Source organism: Taudactylus pleione, unplaced genomic scaffold (genome assembly GCF_031769625.1).
Source record: "Taudactylus pleione unplaced genomic scaffold, aTauple2 ptg000366l, whole genome shotgun sequence".
Lineage (NCBI taxonomy): Eukaryota > Metazoa > Chordata > Amphibia > Anura > Myobatrachidae > Taudactylus > Taudactylus pleione.
In genome coordinates, this window is record NW_028284767.1 from 2428309 (window position 1) to 2455137 (window position 26829).

Sequence of the window (26829 nt, forward strand, 5' to 3'; positions counted from 1 at the left end):
GAATGGACATATGTAAAAATGCTAAAATTTGCATCTGTGCAAGCTGTATGCATAAAACTTGCTGTTTGCTTCTATGTACAGAGAACCGTGTGACACAATTCTAGGGAACCAGCAGGAGAGTTACTAACTAATACTTCATCTATTATTACTACAACTATTATTATTATTATTATTATTATTATTATTATTATTAGCCATTATTGGGAATGAGAAATGGTTGAAAAGGATTACAATGTCTTTACTGTACAACAACAATTTTATTCTTATAAACTACTATTTTCCTGTCATTAACAAATTAATGATAGTCTTTTTTCAAAGAGAATTGATGCATAGTTCAGTGTACAACTTGTAGAGATGTGCGGGTTTGGGTCCCAGAGAACCGACAACAACCAAATTTAGGGGTTTCGAGTCGAACAAAGTCCGAGTTTGGAATCTGGAGTCGATACAAGTCCAAAACCAAAACAACAGATCCAAAAACAAAACCAAAGCACGAAGATGAATCTGGATCCAAAACCAAAACACAGGGGTCGGCGCACATCTCTAACAATTTGTATACATTACTTTGTTATGCTAAAAACTCTTGTGCTATAATATGTTCTGGAGCCACATTACATCTTACATGTACAGTGTATTAAGTTTGCACTTGTGTTTTACTAACAAAGGTTTGAGACGTTTTCATAAGGTTCAAAAGAATGATATTTCTCTTCCATAACCTGTGCATTCACCAATGCCTGATTCTTTAAATGAATAGCTGTTGTTATCACCAAGGTTTTATGATAAATTTGTATATGTATATTCATAAAGTCTGTGACTAGAGAGCATTTTAATCTTACCGAACAGATACCAAGTCATCCTTACCCTTCACCCTTTAATAGCAATACCCACTAAATGTGCAAAACTGAAATCAATTATCTTCTGTAGATCTTCTCAGGAAGCAGAGTTGTCATCCAACATTCTGACATTTGATATCTCATCCCATTGTTTATAAAGACTTCCAGAAGCAAAACAATCATTGACAGTTTTCATCCAGACCAGCTTTATAGAACCGCTGACATTTCTTTTTACTATTATTTTATATAGCACATAACATTTGTATGCTTTACTGTACAATGAACTCTTCAAAGGTCACAATGGGTTGACACTATGATATGAACCAGTGTCCAGCATTTTTTTGCAACTGTCTCTCTAATTTTCTGCAATTTGTAGATTTACAAATTAAAATGTTATATTGTATCAAAGCTTGATGAGAGATACAATTGTGAGAAATAAATCACCAACCAATCAGCTTCTAACTTACATATTATAGGCCGTGTTTGAAAAATGACAGGAGCTGATTGGTTAATACTTTTTCTCTCACAATTTTATCTGTCATCAAGCTTTGATACATAGCCCCCCTAATCTGTATGATTTTTACCTGTTCTATTTCCAGGTCACTTAACTTAGATATACTGTAGTATTGTTTTCTGTTAGAGGTACTTCAAACGGCCATAGATCAATTTACAAATGTACTGTATGTGTATCATTGCAAAAGTATGAAAATTTACCATGTTTGAACTGTTTCAACTTTATTCCAGACAAAGGGGCCTACGGTATGTATCAAAGCTGGGAGAGAGATAACATTTTGAGAGATTAAGTACTAACCAATCAGCTTCCAATATACATTTTGCAGGCTGTATTTTAAAACGATAGTTAGGAGCTGATTGGTTAATACTTTTTATCTCACAATTTTACCTCTCATCAAGCTTTAGTACATAGACCCCAAAACCTGTTTGAGCATGTGTGAACAACCTTGAAAATAGATTAAGCTTATTTTGATACTTTTAAAATGTTTTTTTTTTTTTATGTTATGGTGAATGCAAGTACTTTATCCGTGACAAGGGTGCATAGGGGATGCCGTGTGACACAGGAGCAGTAAATTACACAATTCAAAGGAGTCAGCATGCTGGCAATAGTTCCCTATGTGGATACCTGCATCGCAATTCACCAGGATTCACCTGCAGTATGGACACAGAGCCCAAATCCTCCAACATGACCTTTTCATTAGGTGCAAAATGCTCCGCTCTTCGACTTTGCAGTCACCTGTGTTGAAGTAGCTAATTGATAAGAAAGACATTTCAACACAGGTGACTGCAATCATAATTTAAGAGGGAAGTCCAGGAACAGAGCATTTTGTACCTTATGGAAGGAGTCATGTTGGAGGGTTAGTGAGCATGCCCCAAGACGTTCAAGGACACACAATCAACGTAATCCCTATTCTTTTGGGCCGAGGCAGTACTTATACTTGGTTAGTTATTTTCTTTTATGCATTTTTTTATTTAGTTCTCTTCATCAGCCAGTACAGGCAAAAAGGAGCAGCAAACCACAGCACTTAGAGTGCGATATAATAAAGACTCATTGTACCCCTAAAATGTGATAAATCAATATAGGTGCGCAGATCTGTATCACTAAGACAATTTTTGTCTAAATAGCAGCTATACCAAGTGGGAACTGCTACCCACTAAAAATAGACAATATAAAAAATGGAGAAAGGTAGCGCTTATAGGGGGCCTATGTATCAAAGCTTGATGAGAGAGAAAATTGTGAGATATAAATCACCAACCTATCAGCTTCTAGCTTACATTTTATAGGCTGTGTTTGATAAATGACAGTTAGAAGCTGATTGGTTAATACTTTTTCTCTCCCAATTTTTTCTCTCATCAAGCTTTGATACTGTGCATAGGCCCCATAGACAAAAATAAAGGAATATTTGTTAAATATAAACATCAAAACATCAATTAATAGCTGCCAAACTGTGATTTAGGAGCATATGTATCAAAGCTTGATGTGAGATAACATTGTGAAATATATATCACCAACCAATCAGCTCCAAACTATAATTTCTTAAACACTGCCTGCAAAATGTAAGTTAGAACGTGATTGGTTGGTGAAATATATCTCACAATTTTATCTCCCATCAAGCTTTGATACATATGCCCCTAAATCTCTGGACTTTCTCATATCGGTTGGAACTTGTTCTAACAACAGACTCATTGGTTTTCAACCGTTATTACATTTCTGATAAACTCTTCTTTTTGATATGGTCTACTTGGAAATGATTTCTCCAACAGGGTAAAAACATACATTTTTCATTGTTTTGCACAGTTTTTTCTAATCACATCACCCAGCAAAAAAGTAATTGGAGTTCAAGTATTCCTTATGCAGATGTTATCCACTACACATTACCATATTCTGCTAAGAGTAAATATGCTTGTCACACAATAAAAATATGTGACAGTAGTTTTAAGCCTTTGTTTGTTATGCCGGCCATACACGGTGCAATATAGTAGCCAATCCAATGGATTGGCACGATATAGCTGCTATACTGTACCATATATGGGCATGGTACCACCTGTGCGTGCTCCCGTGGGGTCATACATCACATCCTCAGAAATTCAATCAGGGGATGTAATTTACGACCCCATGTTGCACTATGCGGGTGAGGGAGGTGCTGGCATATCAGGCGGTCAGTCACCACTTCGCTCCATGTGTAGGGACCGCCTGATATGTCGGGCATCGGATTGGGCATCGTCATACATGGTGCATATCGTACCGTGTATGGGCCACTTTATACTTGTTTTCATGGTTTTTTGTTTTCAGGAAATATTTACTAAGATTATACAAATTGTTAACAACATATTACCATATTCATTTTAAAGGTTACATATATTTTACAGATAATATTAACAGTTGCTACAAGCCCCCATTTGTTACTTTTAATATGTATAAATTTATTATGGGGTTGATGTGTTTCTCTTCCCCCTTTAAATTTCTTCTTCTACCAAAAAAGATTACACAAAATTATTTTTACTATTTTTCGATCGTTTATAGAGCAGATTATAATAACAGGAAACACAGCAAAGGGACTTATGTATAAAAAGAACAAAGCTATATGTCCAATTCAATGGTTTCGTTGTGTCCTTCTGGAAATAAGGTGTAATAAAGTGGAGCGCTCAAACTGACACAGTTGATGAGTCTATTTTTGCTCTTTTATTTAAAGATTAATAAACATAAATAAAACATATAGTACATAAAACAAAGCATACAATCCAATGAATACCAATCTCCGTCCTATGTGCAATAAGTAGCTAAAAAGCATAGAACAATATCTCCTATATTAGTGTTCAAGCCAGTGTTAGGATATAGCTTAATAAGATGAAACACTGTAGCACTGGCAACAAGTAAGGATCCGCTGATCAGTCTAAAAGTAAAAGATATACCTTCTATAATCTGTTTGAATTATATAATTGGGTGTTTCTTACCGCTGGTTATATATATCAATGGCTGTTTGGATCCGCTAGCCGATGTTTTATATTGAAACACTCCTAGAGTGCTGGTCCCACTGGTATTAATACCTGTCCAAGGTGAAGAATGCCTTTTCCTATTCGCCAGGTGTAGTTCCAAATAAAGCACTCCGCATGGATCAAAAAGCCGTGGCTATTCTGTAATCCTACTCCCGTCTGCTGGAACACGGGGATACCAGAGGCTACCAGCCACCGGCGGTGATCTGCCAGTGGGGTCGTGCTGCTAATGAGCGCCAGTAGCTAAGGATTACAGTATAGCCACGGCTTTTTGATCCATGCGGAGTGCTTTATTTTAATTATCTTATTCAAAGGTGTTGGGGTAACTACCTTATGCTGCTGTCTGTTTTTTTGATGCCCTCCATGAGACTACTATATATTGGCTATAATCCTGCCATCATAAGTGCTTCTTATATTTGAGAACACCCGGGACTCTACTATTGCCTCTACCCGGGGCGCATAGCGACAGGGTTATTGCCTGCCCAGCTTGCCGACTGAGGCATAAGAGACCCGCCGGATTAAACGGAGAGCGCACTGACATTATCCACTTACTACAGGTCCTGACTGCCTCGCTGCTGTTGCGGCTGTGTGACTGAAAACACAGTCCCAGACACAGGTACATTCACAGCCTGCTATCGAAGTATCTTTTAATTCACACATGCTCCTGTGGATACATTTACTAAAAGATCAGGACTGAACTAGTCTTCCTTACAGTTAGGTGAGACATTTATTACGGGGATTTTTCAGCATCTTGTCCTAACCTCTGGAGAGGCATTACAACAGACTAATATTTATTATATCCTCCAGAGAAATCTAGATCTACTATTGGAGAGGATTGCTTTCTAAGGGCTCTATTTATTAACATTATTTTTACTAAAATAAAGTGAAAAAGGGTATTTTCACATTATTTTAGTTTCACCTGTAGTTATTACAGGGCAATTGGAGTAGAATTAGTAAACTTCTACTCCAACCCCTAAGTATCACTTATTTTTAGAAAAGCAGATCGCATTTCCCATAATTGTAATGGGAAATGTGATCCGACCAGAGTTACTAAAAATAAATTGTAAAAAAATACCGGGGGAAGCCCTGTGATAATAACGCCACCTGGAGGTGGTGTTATCCAGGGTCTCCCCCGGTTACCGGCCTCCTGCCCTGCTCTAACGGGGAGAGCAGAGCTGGGAGTCGGTCCCAGTAATCAGCTGTGTGGTCTAAACATTTTATTTTTACTTTCCTGAATCCAGGGACCGGTGATCGGGCCTCCGGTGATGGCTCCTCTCTGGTCAGCTGGTCTCCCACAGTGCACTGCGGCCCGGTCATCAGGTGATCGGGCCCCAGTGCAGTATGGGAGATCACCTGATCGGGAAGCCCGGAGAAGATCACCGGAGGCCAGGAGGATGCAGGTAAGTGTAATGAAGGGAGGGGGGGTCACGGGGGTCCGCGATCGCGGGGGGCGGGGCTTAGCGTCGGTGGGTCGGCGCATGCGCGGGCTCTTAGTCGCGGTATTTTTTCCAAAAATACCGCGACTAGAGTGTGGATGGGATCCGCAGGGACAGAGCTTTATCACAAGCTCTGTCCCTGCAAGGGATTTATAGTGAATCCATGTGATATTGCCTGAATTCGCAATGCGAATTCACTCGGTAATATCACACTACAATCCGCATTCAATATGCGGATTGTAGTAAATAGAGCCCTAAGTCACAGTTTAGCAGCTATTAATTGATGTTTTGATGTTTTATTTATTAACCGTTACTTTAATACACACTGTGTGTTTTAATAAATATTCCTTTATTTTTGTCTATAAGTGCTACCTTCAGGAGTAATCTCCTGAACAAGATAAATATTTTATAAATTGGATGATTCAGTATTTTGTTTCAAATGAGGATATTCATCAATACAATGGAGTAAATAAAAACAGTAATTGTCCTCCTTGGGATGTTCTTGAATCTGCCTCTTCTCAATTCTTATAATAAAAGTTGAAATGGTTGTGTCTGTACATAGACATTTTTTTTGAGAAATGTACTCTTTGGGACTGTATATGAACTAGAGAGACAAAATTTCTTTCTTTTTCGGAATTACTCAAAAACTACGGGATGAATTTGGATTGCGCTTTCAATATTGTGTAGTCACCTAGAAAGAAAGAGGTATGTATTATCTCAATGTGACATTAGGGAGAGGAGCAATAAAGAAAAAAAAAACGCTTCACACTCGGTGCGTGCAGTGTGCAGGCTTAACAAGCCAAAAATGTGTAAATGTATATAAATATATATTGTTTGGGACAAATATACTTTTAGGGACTGTTTATGAACAATGGAGACAAAAATATTTTTTATTGCAATTTACACAGGCTCCAGGTCAAAAATTACTGTATGTATATAAATATATATATATACAATATATACATATATTGCACACCATGAACGCAAACAGTTATATATGTACGCATATATAAATACATAGATATATATATCTCAAGATCTATTTAGCCAGAAAATTCAACTATATATTAATCACTAATCAGTGCAGTTTATCTTAACTCATGAAGTTTCATTATACATGTCAATCCAGTAGATAGCGGACCAAGACAAATACTACATATCATGGAGTTGCAACCTTTCAGTGTTACTGTAGGTTAAGTGGCTTGCTCATGAGTTAGTAGCCCCAAGCAACTTTTTTCTGTTAATCCCAGAAGGAAAAACAGCAAATATTATTTACAAAGACATTTTGTGTTCAACATCTACAATATAAATTGTACATCACAATATTAGATGCCACTACTGTCTTTGTAAACTTAGTTCCACTGAGCAATCAGGGCCGGATTATAGGCAGGGCGACAGGGGCGGACGTCCAGGGGCCCCCACACAAGGGGGCCCCCACACCCTGTCCCCTGCCACTACTGCCATTCCCCTGCTAAGACCGGCGGAGTACAGCATTTAGCTGTCTCCGCTGCGGTCCTCCTCGGCAGTCACCATAGTTTCTATGGTGACTGCAGGCAGGCAGCACTCGCTGAGCACTTGAGCTCAGAGCACAGCGTTGGTTTGGTCAGCGTGCAGGGTGCGCGGTGGGACTGTACGGCAATGCAGGCGTGACGTCAAAGGTCGTGCTGTGCAGCCCCACGCCAGCCCACTTCCTCAACAGCCGCCTCTGAAGACGTCAGGATCAGATCTAGCTGCTTCCCGCAGAGGTTAAAAGAATACAGGAGCTGCAGCTGCTGCCCCGGGTCTGCTACTGTGTGATTGCCTTGGCCTGGTGCCTGGAAGCTGGATGGTGAGTCAATTAATGTTTTTTTTTTTATATGTGTTGGGCTGCTGGTTGTGGGGCACAATATTACATGAAATATATATATTATACACACATTATGTATGTGTTGTGTGTGTATGTATGTATATACATGTATGTGTGTATATATATATATATATATATATATATATATATACACATATACGTACATATACTGTATATATGTATATGTGTATACATATATATATATATATATATATATATATATATTTGGATCACTGATAGGGCCCCCCATCAAGTTTGCTGCCCAGGGGCCCCCACAGACCTTAATCTGGCCCTGTGAGCAATAACATACATCCACGCGTTCGAAGCTGTGGGCTAACGCTAGTGTTCTCATAAACATACTGTATAGAAAGAGAAAACTTTATATGTTGTAGTAGATCTTAAAACGATTAAAATCTGGGTCTTGAACTGTTGATATGTGTGTGCTATTGGTGGTAAAATGGAGAGTATAATAGCAAAACCAGCGGAGATCAGATGCACTAGACAGCCAAGCACATATCCAGGTGTGAGGTTTATTGTAGTGTAGTAAAAGTTGCTTGTACAGCCGAACTCACAGTCATACTCAGTAATCTAGATGGAGCGAAGCTTGAGAGCACAAGCCAGTGATGTAGGAAGTAGTGGTATAGGGATACACAGGCCATATGCAAGATATTGTGATAGGGTCTCTGGAGCTAAGTGGAACATACCTGTATCCCACTGTGGCGCTCATACCCAGTGACAATATGTGCAGAATGCCAACCGGTGGTCATCTTGGTAAGGAAGTAATGCTTAAGGCAAGAAGGTAGCAAAGTATAATACACTCCCTCTCGCTGCAAGCTTCTACATGTTACACAAACATTTTTATATAGATATGTCCTTCCTCGGGTGCATGTGAGCAGCTGGTTCCCGCAAGACTTGACTGTACCGTGCATCTTTTTTTGCTGCAAATGCATCTTATTCGCAATGCAATTCGCCAACTCCAACCTCCAAGATTTTGCACGTGCTGATCCCTACAGTATTTTTGGTATAATCTGCCTCTCCCTATCAGATTCTCCACCTCTCTACTAAACTTCAAACAGCCTCTCAAGACCCACTTCTTCCCTTTTAGCGCCATATAAATAAAGCATAATAATAATAAATCAGTAAATGATGTACGGTACAGAAAAGCACCGTATTACAATGTGAATAATATTTTTTTTCCCAATACAGAGCTATTGCACATGTAATACATAGAGGTCCAAGACAAGGCCTATGACCACGCGGCCTATAGTATACAGTAGTGCACTATTTACAGTACTGACAACACATTGTGGATATCAAGATTTTACAATATACATTACAATATTGTATATTAGTGTTGTAATATATTTTTTCCATAGAACAAAATCAACGGGTGATTGCCCTTTTTAGAATGACAGTCCACATGATGATTGACCAATTTTGTGATTGTCTTTTAAATTAGAAGTAAATGATGATAAATATCACACAGAAACTATATACATATCCAGATAGCATGTATTTAATTAGATAAAGTGAAAGGAGTCACAGTGCTCCTCAGAACATATCAATCTTTAAACATGAGCTATAGAATGCTTAATTGTCTCATACCTCTCAATGGTAGCACAGTATGAGTTGTAAACACTGGTATTAGAAATAATGAACAGTATAAATATTAAAAGGGCAAAACAATTGGGGATATGGAGCAAAAAATTTGGAAAAAGTTTAAAGATAACGATGTTGGGGGTAAATGCTCTGGAGGGGCAGCGTCCTGTGCCTTCCGGTCCATTAACTTACCCTTGTTGAAAATCCAGGCGATTGTGAGTCCAGCAATGGATGTATGTGTCCGGTGTTGCTATTCTCTAAGTGGAGTGTGTGCCTAGTTACACACTCTTTGGTCTCTGGGCCTGATTCAGACCTGGTCGCAAGCGCTGAGCACTCGCAACCAGGTTGATAGTGGCCCAGAGCACATACGCACAATGGAACCGGCTCCATCGTGCGCATGCGCGAGACCCGGATAGCGACGGGCACTCCGTCGCTCCGGGTTTCGTACCAAAGGGGACGTGCTGTCAATGTTGAGTGACAGCACGCCCCCTTTGGTGGGCGGGCCGGAGGAGTGGCTGCCCAAATGGAGGCGTTCCCATGTGAATGCTTCCATTTGGGGGTGGCCCCACTGACATCACGAGTGATGTCAGTGGGAGAGATTTCGTCTCTGTTAGAGCCGAAATCTCTCTGCGGCTTGCGGCAATGAGACCCTACCACAAGGGTCTTGTCGCAAGCCCGATTGTCGCAATGGTCTTGACCATCGCGACCATCTTCCTGGCCGCCCGCTATAGCTGTGGGGGGTCACCCACTGCTATGCGAGCGGCCAGGAGACCATTCTAAAAAAAAAACAGACTGGCCCTGATTCAGAGCGAGCGCTCTGTCAGAGCGTCCGGCTCTGAATCAGGGCCTCTGTGTAGGTAATTACCAGATGCTGCGAGATGGACTAGATCACATGCCTTCTCTTGATTACGTGTTCCCTCGTCGTCTCACCGCCACGCCGGTCACTCTACTCACTGTATTGGGGAGTGTGGATGAAGTGTCTTGTTGTAGTTATTCGTTGTGAGTGCGTCTGATTCCACACTTGATGCTGGTGCTGGACATGTCTCAGTGACTAAAGCCACTTCCGGGTGCAGCAGTATCGCGAGATGATGTGTGTATGCTGTTGCTCACCGTGTAAAAGTCCAATTATGAACAAGTAGCGCCCAAAGTTAACGTAAGATTAAAGGATATCTCCCCAATGTTCAAACACAAGTTCAGTAGGTCTGGGTAGGTTAGTGAAAGTATGACGCATAGCGGCCTAAACGGCCTTCCTCAGGGACATGGTGTTCAATATGAAATGTCTCTCTATTAATAGGGGGGAGAGAATCCCATAGTGCCCCTCCCCATGAGTGGTGTTGACGGTTGTCTTGGTAACTTGACGTGGATGGTAATTAGTCACAGTACATGGATAGTAAAGTATCCAAAAAAAGGTGTTACACACTTTTGGGTGATGTGGGTGTTAGTGTGCATAACACTGAAGTGTATTGTTACCACAAGAGTAGCTTATATTAGAAAAAGACCTTTGCCCTTGATGTTGTTAATGGTAAATAGCCCTAAGTGTGTACAATAAACACTACCACCTGGAATGGTAGTTAACCACAGTAATGGGTAATAAAGTATCCATTAAAGGTGTTGCACACTTTAAAGTGATGTAGGTTTCAGTGTGCATGACACTGTGTATTGTTACCTAAAGAGTAGCTTATATTAGAAAAAGACCTTTACCCTTGGTGTTATTAATGGTAAATAGTTCTAAGTATGTATAATAAACATTGTCACATGGAATGGAGTTAGCATGACTGCAACTGTATCCCCTTCGTAGCTTGTTGGTAAATCTGCTTTTAAATAGTATAACTCATAGGTTAGTGGTTAATAATAGATTTTACCTCGTTATCTATGTTTAGTCCTCCTGGGGGTTTTAGTGAAGTCACCCCCCCTCCAATTCTATTTCATTTGTCTTATTCCTATTAATATTAGTCCTTTTGGGTTATTGGCATGTTTGAGTTTAAAATGTTGGGACAGGCTATGTGTCTCAAGTCCTTTGCGTATACTTCTGACATCCTCTGCAGATCTCACTTTCAGTTGTCTTATTGTCCTGCCGATGTACTGCAGCCCACATGGGCATTTGTCTAGGAGTCATGTACCTAGCCCAATGCCCATGTGGGCTGCGGTATGTCGGCAGGACAATAAGACAACTGAAAGTGAGATCTGCAGAAGAATTGTAACTTTTTAGTATATGTTGTATTGTAACTAGGTCTATTTTCTAGTACAATTTATATAAAGAATGATGATTCTTATATTATTTTTGGTGTCTTGAATCCGTTTGTTGATTTTCTGCCATATTTAGTCCTTTAACATCTCCAATATTTAGATTATTAGCGCAATACCGCCTTGTTCCAGAAAATGGCAAAACACCCAGCTTTTATCTGGAATGTGCATGCCAGGTTTTTTTGTCATTTTCTGTCTGATATTCCTTTCACACTGAAAATGAAATTACTGGATAATTCACTTTTACCCGGTACTTTGCTAAACAACCCAGAATTTTTCCCTGTGTGAAAGGGCCATCCCGGGACTAAATTCCTGGGGTCTCCAACTCTGCAAAAAAACAGGTTTGGAGACCTGGGTATTAAGTCCAGGGATGACCATTTCACACAGGGAAAAAATCCCGGGTTGTTTAGCAAATTACCAGGTAAAAGTGAATTATCCGGTAATTTAATTTTCAGTGTGAAAGGGTATATGTGTCCTTGAGCATTTGTTAATTGGGCATCCAGAGCAACAGTGAATATATACCGTGGTTAGATCCGTTTGAATTTTCCAAAACATTGGTATCTATATACTGTATGGTGTACATAATAATACTGAAACCCTTCATTTACATTTTGTATCCAGAAGCAAACATATTAATGTGTCTCTAAATATGTGGATGTTTGGGCAGCTATTGTAATAATGCATATATGTTTGACAGGTTCTAATCAATATTGGAAAATGTTGGTGTTTATACTGTATGTTATGACCATTTTTGCTTGGACATTCACATTGAGATAGATTTCCTGTTTCCAAAGGTGCATATATTCAGTTAAGACTAACCCTGCATTATCTTCCTATATAAAGGATAAACTGTATCATCAAATCAATTTTCGGATATTTTCACCCCGGTCTATTTGTGGACTATTATCATCTCTACCCTTAAGAAACTGAGAGCCTGATTCAACAAGGATCGCTATTGCGAAAAGCACTCTCACTGACAGCAAGTAGACGCCCACTTCCCCTCTCACACATCCGTAATACCTTGCAATCCAGCCAAAACATCGGTAACATCGAAGTCCATTAGAGCTACTTGCACATTTAAGGCAGGTCTGATCCTACCACTAAATTGCTAATTTCCGGCACGCTAATGCTGCATATGCCATCGCAGTGGCTAATTTATGCACGCCCTTGCAACGGCATTCAAATGCACAGGCACGCCTGATTTTCTTCGACAACCCCCCCAGTCACCACCCCTAAACGGTGCTTCCTGTCAATCACTCTGCAATGGGTCTGTCTAATCACTGAGATCGCAGTCCCGATCGCAGTGGTACCTGCGCGTGATGCATACTCATGCGCAGTGCACAACAATCGTCCGTCTGCGTACATTTTAGCAGTTGCGATCCTTGTTGAATCAGGCCCTGAATCAGAAACTAAAAAAGGATCATAAGAGACCAAATTATTTGAATTATGCACATACACAAAACCAAAAGTGAGATAAAAATTCAGTTATATTTTATTGTCTACATTACCTGTAATATTTCTTATCCAAGAGTGTGTCACAAAGGAAGACTTCTTTCTTTCCCTTTGTGAATAGATATTTATGTTAAATCAGAAATAATAAAATATACAGTATACACAAACTGTATATTACAGTGAATTGTCAGTATTTGTACAATACATTATGTGTTGCCAAGTGTTTCTTAAACCTCTTAATATACCTTTTAGCCTATAGTACTATGATATTACGGAACAGTATACAATATAACCTCTGGCAAAGATTTTAATACCAATTGTTTTATAATTTTTCAAGATAATCCATTTTATTTTATATTACATATTTTTATTATTTTGGGTTGCCTATTCATACAAGTTACCGTATACTGCACTGTACAATATGTTTTATGAACTGTATTTTGCTGATCAGTGCACTAATTCACTACATTACTGTACCTCTTTTTTTTCTTGGATCGTATACTGTATGTTTTGTTAATGGGTAGCACCTCTTCACCATTATACTGTACTGTAGTAAAAATAATGAGAATGGTGGAATCTAAATACTATTACATTTAAAATTATCAATCTACTACAGTACACATCAATGCCAGTACTACTGTATACAGTACAGTAACTAGATTGCAGCTTTCTGACTTTACTATATTGATGTACAGCAAAAGTTCTTTGTATTACTAATCTACTGAACTCACAATTTACATAATACAGCAGTACAGTAGAGATAACTATTGTACAGTAAAGTGTATTTTACAAATTGGTGATACAAGCCATCACAAACACAGCTGGAGGTTTCCAAAATGTGCAGTCTTTTGGGAGCTCAACAATGCTGGGTCTTCATAGGATGGTGATGTAGATGGTATTGCTGTTTAACTTATTGCAAAATACTGTATTTATTTACACACCACTCCCAACCCTTCATTTCTATGCAATGACACATAGATGGCTTTGCCACTAATCACTATAGACATTGCCGCTAGCAACTTCATCAACATAACAATAATCGGTACACATACCTGCAGTGGTATAGAGACACACTCACAGATTTCAATAAAAGGAGAGGAATTCATGTTGACCACTTGTAGGGTACTGCTGCTTTATTCAACGCATGTCTCCGAACCTTCCCCAACACTTCATTTCTATGCAATGCCACAGAGATTACTTTGCTGGTAATCGCTACAGTCATTGTTGCTAGGAGTTTGCTTAACATCATGGACCCGCGTACACACCGCACATATAAATATACAGTAAAAAGCCGCAAGCACACAAGTCATTATAACCATTTTTATTCAAATTATTCTATATTGTTGTACTTCTGGCCAACTGAGGTGTCAGCATTTCAGGGCTCCATACTGTATTTTGTTACACTATACTGTACTGTATGCTTTGTACTGAAATTACATTACCACTGGCGGGTTAGCCATGGCTGCCTTGAGTTAAAAACACAAGGAAACAAGTACTGTACAGTATTTTTTAAATAATCTTTAATATTTATAGTAATACACAAGAAACTGACTACAAGTGCTTTTAAAACCAATTTATTACCTACAGTACACTTCAGTACCAATACCAAATGTATTTAATAGAAAAATAAAACATTACACTTTATCATAGAGTGCAGTTCTTTCAGTAACACAGTACTCTACTTTGTACAAAAAACAGACAAAGGTTCCTATATTTATTGATACATTATTCGCTCATAGTACAGTAAGAAAATACAGTGTCTCATTCAGACCTGCTCGTGAGAGCTGTACGCTCGCAAGCGGGTTGATGGTGCCCAAGTGCGCATGTGCATGACGGAGGGAGCTCCGTCGTGCGCATGCGCGAGACCCCGCGAGCGATGGGGAAGCCGTCGCTCTAGGTCTCGCACCAAAGGGGGCATGCTGTCGCTGGTGAGTGACAGCACGCCCCCTTTGGTGGGCGTGCCGGGGGCGTGGCTGCCCAGACGGAGGCGTTCCCATGGGAATGCTGTGGTAACCCACAGCTATGTGAGCATCCAAGAGGCCGGCCCTGATTCAGAGTGAGCGCTCTGGTCAGAGCGTCCGGCTCTGAATCAGGCCCACAGTACAGAACTTAATTAAAACATACATTACAGTTCAATACAGTACACAGTTTTAATAATGCACATTGTTAATTACATCAAATATACTGTACAAGCTACATAGCAGTGGCTTACACAGAAAATAGATAAATTGACCGCGCTGTTTAGTCACCCAGAATATTATGGTGGACAGTTTAAAATAGATTGAGAAACTGGAAATATAGCTGCTGCTATTATAAATACATAGTGGTCACTAAGTAGAGTAGAAAAACAAAGAGAGGATAATAGCGCAAATCATGGAATTGAAAGCTGAAGTGGCAGTGTGTGTATAAAAATATCACTTGATTGTAGGCAGTGGTAATATATTAAATCAATTTAATAATGAGTGACAACCTCATATAACAAATTGCACATCCCAAATGATGACTAGATAAAAAACATGATAAAATAAATAAAGTACATGAAAATAAATATATTGAGAAACTAAAATGAATGGGTGATCACAGCATATAAATAAATAAGATAAATATAATTCATTAAATAGGAGACTGCCTGGAGACTGTGTGCACTCCAGTGGGTCTGGTGAAAGGTGCAGGGCGATCTCCAGCAGGGTGCAAGGCAAGGCAAAGCGGTGCAGGCTGTAGGGAGCCGAAGGCAGACTAGGAGCTAGGGCAAGCACCAGAGTACAAGTCTCAGGTTTAGGAGCGTAGGAACTGTCTCTCACAGCTGACGCGCATACTGTATTGACTGTGGGCGCACTCTAGTGCCCAGAGTCTATAACTCTGGCGCTGACCGCGCACAGCTCAGTGCGCTGCCGGCTGCCGGACAGAGAAGAGTGGGCTTGAGTTGGAGACTGCACACAGGCCCCCTCCTCTCTAGAAACACCCCTGCGTGAGTGGATAACACCACACTCAGATTGGAACACATACAGTGAGAACAGCATATATACAACAATGTAACTTTATGAACAGGACACATACATAACAAAAACCAGGAAGTAACAGGTAACAAGATCAGCATATACTTAGGTTGGAAAGTCTAAAACAAATAGTGCTATAAACACCACAGCTTTCCTCAGTCTTGGCATGAGTTAATAAGTTTGCACAATCTGTATATCCACTAACTTGTCTCCTATTATAACTAATGGAATAAGTACGAAGCCTAAGTTTAAAGAGGCTTCCAGCCAGGGGTGTCTTAGGAAAGGAGGGGGCCCATGTGCATTCCCCATGCCAGGCCCTCTTCTCTCTCCCCTTGCAGCCGACTGATGTGGCTGGCCGGCCACCGCAGAGTCAGTAGACTCTGGGCACTAGAGTGTGCCCAGAGTCTACTGCGCATGTGCAAAACGCTGGAAAAATGGCCACGGCAACCATTGTCCGGTGCTCTTTGCAGCACTGACACCTGAAGCGGGACCACGGCCACAGACCTCTGAACCCGGGGGCCCGTGTGCACCGCACACCCTGCACCCATTATAGATACGCCCCTGCTTCCAGCTGCAACTGGGTCTGGGGATATTCTCTCCACAGGATTTTGTGACACCTACTCCTCTTATTATATTGTGTAACTCATATTTTGTGTAATTCCCTACTAAGCCCAAAGACTCTTCCAACTTTGCATCCTTCCAATATTCCCGTAGTAGGCAGATCGCTATGTACCATTTAATCTAGGGGCAAGGCTTTTTACCCTTTGCACAGGTCTGTTAATGTAAATTATTATTATTATACATTACGTTTACTATTTGTAATTATCCAAATTGCATGGCTATGTGGAATATGTTCTGCATTTTTTACACTAATAATAATGATGATAATAAAATAAATAAATATATTACTTATTGCTATGTGTGACTTTAATGGACAATTACTGTAATTTCATTGTGCTGTGTTTTTTCTAATTATGTTTTTACAGCATTTAAATATTGTTATCATTGTTTTTTTTAATAAGCTTTGACTCAGTACACACTAGATGCTGGGCTGCTGTTCAGCTAAAACAGATGTCTTGAAGTTTAAATACAATTACAGGTTGAGTCTCCCATATCCAAAATGCTTGGGACCAAAGATATTTTGGATATCGGAATATCCCATATTTTGGAATATTTGTATAATATATTGAAATGTCTTAGGAATAGGGCCCAAATCTAAACACAGAATGCATTTATGATTGATATACACCTTATACACACAGCCTGAAAGTAATTTTATACAATATTTTCAATAATTTTGTGGTTCAAACAAAGTTTGTGTACATACATGAAATTCATTTATGTTTCATATACACATTATACACAAAGCCTATAGGTCATTTTATACTTGATTTTTAATAATTTTGTGCCTTAAACAAAGTTTGTGTACATTGAACCATCAAAAAGCAAAGGTTTCACTATCTCAGTCATGCTAAAAATATTCCGTATTTCGGAATATTCTGTATTTTGGATTATTTGGAAATGGGAGACTCAACCTGTATATGCAGTAACAATTACTTAATTCCTAACCCGTTGTTTCTCCTCATTTTCCCCACTACCCCCCTCTCCCTTATGGAATGCAAGCTCTTGTGAGTAGGACACTCTCTCCTCCTGTTTCTTCTCTTTGCCTTGACCCAGCAACTTAGCTTATATGCATACACTACAGCTATGCTTATACTTGTATTTATTTTAACAAGTTACATGATATAAAATATTGTTATTTAATGTCATTTTATTGCCTGGATTACCTAGTTTTGTAGCCTTTACTATGTACAGCACTGCTGAAATGTGTGAGCCTTATAAATAAATGCTAATTCTGTAAATCGAGATTCAAAATTATTCTTAAATAAAAACAGGCCTTGCAAAGTGTAATTGTATATATGTGTAATCTACTGTACTTTTGTGCAGAGGCTTAACATAAGTTTTTCTGCATTAAATAAGTGAAAAACTACAAACAATCAAATTATTATTTCTTTAATAGCTTTGCTGAAAGTCAAGGTCAACTATATGGCCAGGATTTGTAAGAACTGTACATTGTGGGGGGTGGTGGGGTTGTCTAGATTTCCTTTTTATAAGCTCATATAACAAAAAGGTTGAACTAAACTTAAATGTATGGACTAATAAATGTTTTAACAATTAAAAATAAAAGTATCATGAGAGCAAGCAAGCCGCAATGGAAATACAAAAGACTTTTACTTTAAAATGTAGATATGTATAATTTATTGCCTGTCTCCTACTTCTAAGCAAATTAATGCTCTAAGAAAAGTCTTTTCATTCATATCCACAGTAGATGTTGTGCATTTAAATTATTAATTCGCTTCCAAAATTCATTAGACCACTCACACATAAAGCAGACATCCCATACACAACTAAATAATACATCAATGGAAATCTCGTAGAAGGCTGTGTTGCTATTTTAAAATAAAGTTTGAACGTTTTGGATGGTGCTGGCATCTTAAGGCAACAACCCATGGTTATCAGCCTATTAACATAGTAATGTAAGCTCTTCATTGAATAAACCATAAAAATGCACTCTCACTGACTAATAAGTTCTGTCAGCTCGGAATCTTATCAAAATCCTTAATGTATTTCTAAGTTTTACTCTTGGTCTTCATTTGTCTTCTTTCCTATAACTTGTGCGTGTGAGACTCCTTTAGTATGTTATGGTACACATGTTTAAGGCCTTCCAACACGTATTATATGCTTGTAAAAATAAAGTGTCCTGACATGAAAACAATAGGGTAAGTGCTTTTTATCTGAAGTCTTGTAGCGTGGAAACATTGTTCAAATCCCTAGATATTTTATTGAGCAATTTGCCTAAAGTGGTTGAGTTTTATTGCTGCCCCTATGCCCAACCCAATCTTTTCTTGCATGCATTTCACTTTCGCTTAATAATACACATTGTTCTACTGAATGTCATTGGTGGGGTGTGGTTACATGCAGCTCACAGGAGAAAGCTACATATGAGGTGCTCAAAAGTTCTTGAGGCGCAAGTACTGTATATTATTCCACTGTTCCACATAGGAGATAATTCTACATTTCTGAAACATAATATCACAATGCAAATTACATATACGTGTGTCCACACATATGTTAGGGGACTGCGCCTTGATTAATGTCATCAGGTTTTAGTTAAGTGATAGAAACTTTACTACAAAGATGTTAGTAGAAAATGATATATTAAAAGGAGGATATTTATTACGAATAATTGGAATTAATTATAAATAAATTGGGTACGGGGTAAGTATCAATATAAAGGGGAAAAGATGGGGGGCAGGAAGAGGAGAGGGGGGGAAATGGGAGGAGGTAGTGAATGAATGTCAATGCAAGCTGATTATTCCAGTATTGTATAAATATATATACAGAGGTCTATAATAGTGACCAGCCAGGTGGTGGGTGTCCCTCACCCCCTGTGTAAGTTAAAACCGGAGGTCTGGTAGTGTCAGTAGGTCAAAATGGATCATGTAAGTCTTAAACAATAGTAAAGTCAAAGTACTGTCCTTGGTGAGGCCTCACCTAGCTGCTGTCTTCTGCTTTCTTCAGTCCTGGTCCGTCTTCTTCCATCTTCATCCACTCCTCGCCATGCCGATGGTAAGGGCGTATTCCAGTATTTGCTGCTTTTCTTTTGTTTAAATTGTAATTGCTGCCGGGCAGCTCCTGTTTTAGCTGGTGCTACTGACAGCCGGATATGCAGCAGCAGCAGCAGCAGCAGCAGTGTGCTCGGAGGATGAGCTGAGCCTAAGAAGCTCTGCCTCTTTGAGCTCTGCTCTGTGAGATTCCCGGGCATGGCTGCTCATTTTATCACGTTTATGGGAGGCTTCAGGTAAGGAAGTTTTTTTTTCAGAGACGGAGACAGCCTTGTCTGGCTGTAACCAGGGTAGCCGCACAGAGCGTAGAATGCTCTGGGAGCGGACCCGGCAGCTGCTGCAATTTCTATTTGCCGGGTGCCCGCTGCGAAATATATATTTGCGGGGCACCCGACTGTTCTCACTGCTGTGAGGGTTGTGTTTAGATCCCCTTCAATAGGTACATCTATGGAAGGGGATCTATCCACAACCCTGCTGTGAGCTCTGCCTCCCCCGGTTCCCGCATGGCGCACTAGCCCGAATGACGTCTCTCCAGTATTTCAACTGACTCCCACACTGCATACAAGGGGTCTAGGAGCTGTTTGGCTCAGCGCAGGAAGGCTGAATGAAGAGAGGCATCATGTCACGTAGGTCTCTCTCTTGTTAGTGTTGGCTGGGTAGGTGGTATATATGTGTGTGATATGTATGTATGTATGTGACATGTATGTATTTGTGTGTGTTGTATGTGCGTGACATTGAAGTCCCGGGGAGGAAGGGGATGTGTGATGTGTGTGTGAGACATAGGAGTCCCAGGGAAAGGAGGGGGGGCTGTTTGGTGGCATGATGGTTATATTAAAAAAAAATAATATCTGCACAGACATTGCCAGTGGTCCAATTGGCCAAGTGGTGCTGTGCATCTGCATCGAGAAAGTCCTGGGAGGGGAAGAGGGTGGGATACAGTAATATAAAATTTAGTATAGTAATATAAAATACAGGTCATCACGGCCACCCAGCAGCAGCAGCAGCAGCAGCAGCCCAGCAAATAGGGTGTGTGTAAGTATGCTATGTGTATGTATGCTGTATGTGTGTGTTTGTAAGTATGTTGTGTGTGTATGTTATGTGTGTATGCTGTGTGTCTATGCTGTGTGTGTGGGAATGTGTCTCACACAAACACACACACACACACACACACACACACATATATATATATATATACAAATATATATATATATATATATATATGTGTGGTGCCCCTAGCTCCAGGAGTACCACTGTTGAGCCCTGGTGGGGTGACAGTACTCATGTATATAGTTTATGTGTGCTATGGTAGAAGAATGGGAATGCTTTGGGACTGCTGGGCCTGTTCACAGTGACCGGCCTGAATGTACTAGGGCCTGATAAATGGGCATGTGCATGCTCTGCATTCGCCCCCAAGGACAATTTATTCCCCTGGGAATGTGGATGGTTCCCCCGTGTAGAAAAGGAACTAATGGCCATGCACGAGGCACTGAGCACCATCGTACCAGATAGGGAAGCCTCATGCACCCTCGCGCCCGGCTCACCCACGAGGGACCAGCGTAAAAGGAGTCAGCGCATGGTAGTGGCCCGGATGGAGGATATAAAAAGGGGGCTGCGAGGACGACGGATGAGCGGCTGACTGGGGTAACAAGAGAGGGAGGAGGACCTGCGCACTTACCTGGAGCAGAGATCGGTGGGCGGCTGACAAAATCAGGACAGCAGCGGAGCAGAGGTGTGGGCGGCAGGCTGTACTCAATCCCGCTACTGCCAGCTACTAGCGCCGGGGACGCTGGAACAGGAGGCGGGCTTGCCCAGTCGAGGAGGTGGGCAGTGGGCGGTTGCCGGTGCTGAGGATAGGAGGAGGTGCCAGGAGGGGAGGCTCTCAGCTGCTGATGCGGACCGGCTGGAGAGGTCTGTAATAAAAAGTACAAATCACTCACCCCTGTGTTGATGCACCCACGCCCAGCAGACAGACCACAAACCCATACCCAGCCTCAGCGGAAGAGTACCTGTAGTTCACTATTTCCCCTAAACATACAGTGACAGGCAGCCTTGGCTGGGCAGGAGGACAGTTTGCTACAAATAGCCACAAGTGCAGACTCTAAGTATCACTTTACATCAGCACTGATTTGCAGCCCCACTCAGTGGACCACCGGTTTAGCGCTGCAGTTAAAGTAAAGCTATCAGGCACAGTTAACACTGCAAACCCCTCCCAGGAGCATATTGAGTTGGGGAACAATATAGGTCTCAGACTGATATCGCATAGGGATTGTTACCCTGGACTCCCCGCTCCGTAACTTCTAGAAACCTGTTTGGGCTCCCCTAACCCACTACACATTACGGTGCCGCAGAAGTTAAGATACTTCAGTATAGCCACGCACCCCATCCTGCTACTAGGAAAGAAAGGATAAATAATCCGTGGAGAGACATTTAGCCACAGAGTGGACAAGCGAACACCGGAGTGTATACGGTGTCTCAATTAACGCAGTGTATTGAAAGGGACCTGCAGTTTGCTACACTGACCAACTGTTAGGAAAGGATAGGCACGGTCTGCAGAGACGATAGTAGGCTTCGTGCCAGTAATCAAACCGAGCTAACCTCCCTACAGAGATAACAAATAACTTGCAAGGAGATAAATTGTGCACCAACGATTTATGAGTAGCTGGCCAGCAGGTATTATAAATGATATTGTAGCCAAGGTTGGGTCCCCTAAACTAGTTGTTGTGGGTTAGTGGTCCCAATATATATAGAAATTCTATAGATGAACGTTCGCTAAGGTTATTGTATATGTAATTGTTATTATTGTGCAATATTTAACCAGGTTCCTTTAACAGATAGCCGACAATCCCTCTGTTCCTGGTTCCAGAGAAATAAAACATACTTTACGGTGTCATTTACATGTAGTGCACTACCAACTGTTTATTGCATTGATGTAACACAGTATTTGTTGTAACTATAACCACCGATTATACTGGTGACCGAGCTTAACTGTTAATAAATATTGATGCTTACTGAAAACCAATTGGTGTGATACTTTGGTGAGCTGACAATGTGAACCAGAGAAACTATAGAATCACCCCCGCGCGGAGACAACGAAGCCCTAGGTGGGTGTTACAGTTGGCGTCCCAAGAACAGGATACGACTACTAGAGAAATGTCACAAGAACAACAGTCGGCGGGAGACTCGAGTCGCCAGAATCCAGTCATGGCGCAACTAAATCCTATTACCTTACCTTATTACTTTGGGGCCCCTTGGCTCCCCACTTAGATGGGAGATGACCAAGGCGTGGATGGTAATTCATTAAGAGAGTTCAAACATAAGATGAAGAGTATGTTCAGATTATACCCGCTGACATAATGCCATCAAGTGGAAATATTAATCGGACAATTGAAGGGTTCAGCATTGCGGGAAGTAACTTTGTGGCCCCGTGAAGAAAGACAAAGCATTGATCAAATCATACAGAGACTAATGGATACTTTTGATCTGCAAACTGTATCAGAATTAGAAATGACATTTTATGCTCGAAAGCAGCAGGTTGGTGAAACCCTTCGAAACTTTGCCTTAGGACTTCAGGAAGCTTTACGACACATACAGTCCATAGACGGTAATGAAGCGAGGAATCCAAACAAAACTCTAATTAACCAATGCATTGAGGGTGCCCGGGGAGAAAGTACCAGGACCCAACTACGCCTTCTACGATTACAAATGCCTAGGGAAGCATTCCTGGATTTTAAAGAAGCAGCCATTAAAGTCGTAGGGCAGGCACGGGATGAAGAAATCATCCTTCCAGAAATGCCAGACTTTCAGGAGATAAGTCAAGAAATATCTATGGGGGTCCCAACTAGAATCAAAGAAAAAGCGGTACAAAGTGCTCAATCATCTACACCTAACCACCTACAAAATCTGACCAGTCAGATGGAGAAGTTGGCTTCTGGAATGACAGAAATGTGTCAAGAGATGAAAAAACTTACTCAATGACACCATGCGGAACCTAAGGAAACTCTGTGGCACCCAGAAAGGAGGAGGGCAACGTCGGATTGGTGGAGTCCGCCTCGCCCCAATGGGCGCCGGCCAACGGATCAATTCGACTCATTGGGGCGGCTGATTTGCCGTCGATGCAACAGAAGTGGGCACATTGAGCGCAACTGTAGCCAGGCAAACCATTTAAACTCCAACACCCCGAGGATGGAAGACAATCCTCAGGGAACACAAGCAGATTAGATCCCTCCCCTAAGCGGTGGTGGCCCCAATTCGTGGGGAGAAGTCCCGTGGTCCCTATCACTTTAAGCGGGTGGAAATGTTGGCTATGCTCGACACGGGATCCCAGGTGACCACCATGCAATTCAAGACATATCAAAAGTATTGGGAGCCTCAACAACTTCTCCTCCCACCCCCGACCTGGCTACAACTGATTGCCAGTAATGGGTTGGGAATTTGTTGTCAGGGATATTGGGAGGTGGACGTAAAAGTCGGGAAGGCGGTGTTGCCCAAACAAGGATGTATCATCACCAACGTAGAGGACAACAATGCCATACCTGTAATTATTGGAATGAACATTCTCCAAAATTGTCCAGAAGAGCTTATATCAGCTCTCAGAGATGAGCTGTGCCGGAAAAATTAATCTGAAAGACAAGTGTTGCAACGCACTATAAAAATTATTCAGGGACATCAAAGATTCGCTTAGCTCGACGGAGAAATTGGAAAAGCCCGAATAGCTGACTCGCGTCCAGTGGTTCTGCAGCCCAACTCAGAAATGGTGATATGGATGAAAGCCTGTTGTGGACCACAAGGAACCAACTACGAGGCCTTTCTTGAACCAAATGTTAGCACAGGCCGAGAAGACATTGTTGTCGCTACATCATTGGTGAAGGTCACGGGTGGTCGAGTACCCATACGAATATTAAATCCCCATAACCACCACATCCGTTTATTTTGCCACCATCCAGTTGCTAAATTATCCCAAGTTACGTTCCAGGATATTATCCATCCAGGTTTGGCTGTGGAACAGTGTAGTGTGACCGCTGAAAGTTCACCAGAAACAAAGGAAGAAGCGTGGTGGAAAGCCATACAAATTGGGCATGAAGAAACATTGGATGAAGAAAAATCTGGTGTTCTCCGTCTAGTACAGGACATTCCTCTTGCCTTTAGTGCTAACCCGTCAGATTTCAGAAGAGTTGATTGTGTATGGCATCGGATTCCAACTGGCACCAACGCACCAATCAAGGAAAGGCATCGTCCACTAGCCCCAGTGCTGTACCAGCCCGTGAGAAAAAAGTTGCAGGACATGAAAACGTGCGGGGTCATAAGAGAAAGCCACAGTCCATGGGCGGCCCCCATTGTCCTTGTGAAGAAAAAGGATGGGCAGTTATGATTTTGCGTCGATTACCAAAAACTCAACAACATCACTCATAAAGACGCCTATCCACTCCCACGGATCGAAGAGTCATTAGCAGCTCTCAAGACAGCTAAGTATTTCTCCACATTAGACTTAACGAGCGGTTACTGGCAGGTGCCAGTAGCGCCAGAAGATCAAGAAAAAAACGCCTTCACCACGCCGATGGGACTCTTTGAATTCCTACGGATGCCATTCGGGCTCTGTAATGCCCCGGGAACATTTCAGAGGTTGATGGAACATTGCTTAGGCCATCGGAACTTCGAAATGGTCCTACTCTATTTGGACGATGTGATTGTGTTCTCGCGCACGTAAGGAGATCATCTTAACCACCTTAGTGAAGTCCTTGAACAACTCGTCAAATATGGCCTGAAAATTAAGCCCTCCAAATGCCATCTCCTTAAACCAAAGGTGTCGTACCTGGGACACATAGTAAGTGCGGACTGGATTGCTCCTGACCCTGACAATATTCGGGCTGTACATGAATGGCCGGCTCCCCGCACCATCAGAGAAGTGCGGCAGTTCCTAGGGTTCGTGGGATATTACAGGCATTTTATAAAACACTTCGCAAGTATTGCCACCCCGATCCACGAGTTATTGAGAGGGGTGCCCAACTCCGGCCGCACCTGTCCCCTTCCGGTGAGGTGGACTCCCCCATGTCAAGAAGCCTTCGACCAGTTGAAAACCATTCTCACTGAAGCACCGTTACTAGCCTACCCCGACTATAGTCACCCCTTTCTGTTGTATACAGATGCCAGTAGTCACGGACTTGGAGCGGTACTCTCCCAGAAACAGGGAGGGAAAGAATGAGTAATTGCCAACGCAAGTAGAAGCTTGAAGCGCACAGAGAGAAATGACGCCAACTATAGCGCTTTCAAGTTAGAATTGTTGGCATTTGTCTGGGCAGTCACCAAAAAATTTAAGAATTATTTACTGGCTACTCCCTTCATTGCTTACACTGATTGTAGTCCATTGGCCCATCTGTCCATGGCTCAATTGGGCGCTCTCGAACAACGCTGGGTCTCCCGGTTAGCCAATTTCCTAATTAACATTCAATATCGAAGCGGAAAGTCAAACATCAACGCCGATGCCTTATCCAGAATCCCACGCCAACGAGAGCAAGCAGAAATAGAGGATCTTGAGGAATCTGTAGAGATGCCTCTATTCCCACCCCAGCAGAGTCTAAGTCAACAGAATGTCATTCAAACTAGAGACTTTGTTATCCATGATGACCACCCCAGCACTCCTTGGCTGGAATGGCAAGAAAACGACCCCCACATTCGATAGCTGAGGCGGTTGATCGAAGGTCATCATCAACTGACTGCAGGAGAAAGACAAGTAGCCTCACCAGAACTCCTAAAGCTATGGAAACAACGCGAAAGATTATCCATACAAAACCGCCTCTTAGTTCGCCATAGCATCGACTCGAAAACCCACTTCAAGCTCACTCAGATCGTTGTACCCAGTCCTAGTACTTCTACAGCTTAAATTCTAAAGGCCTACCATAATGACTCTGGTCACTTTGGATGCAAAAAAACAGAGAACAACATCCAAAAGCGATTCTATTGGACCAACATGCTTAGAGACATTGAATTGTGGTATGCCCAATGCATTCCCTGCACTCTAAAGAAAGCCCCACTGGGCTTGGAGAAAGCCCCACTGAACCCTATACGGACATGCTGTCCCCTAGAGATTGTCACTCTAGACCATGTAAAGTTGGAGAGGAGCCGTACCGGCTATCAATATGCATTGACAATGGTGGACCACTTTACTAAATATGCGGTCGTCCTACCGGTACATGACATTACGGCCAAAACTACAGCCGAGATCTTTTGGAGGGCATTTGTACGACCATTTGGATACTCGGAGAAGGTCCTGACGGATCAAGGATCCGCATTTGAGTC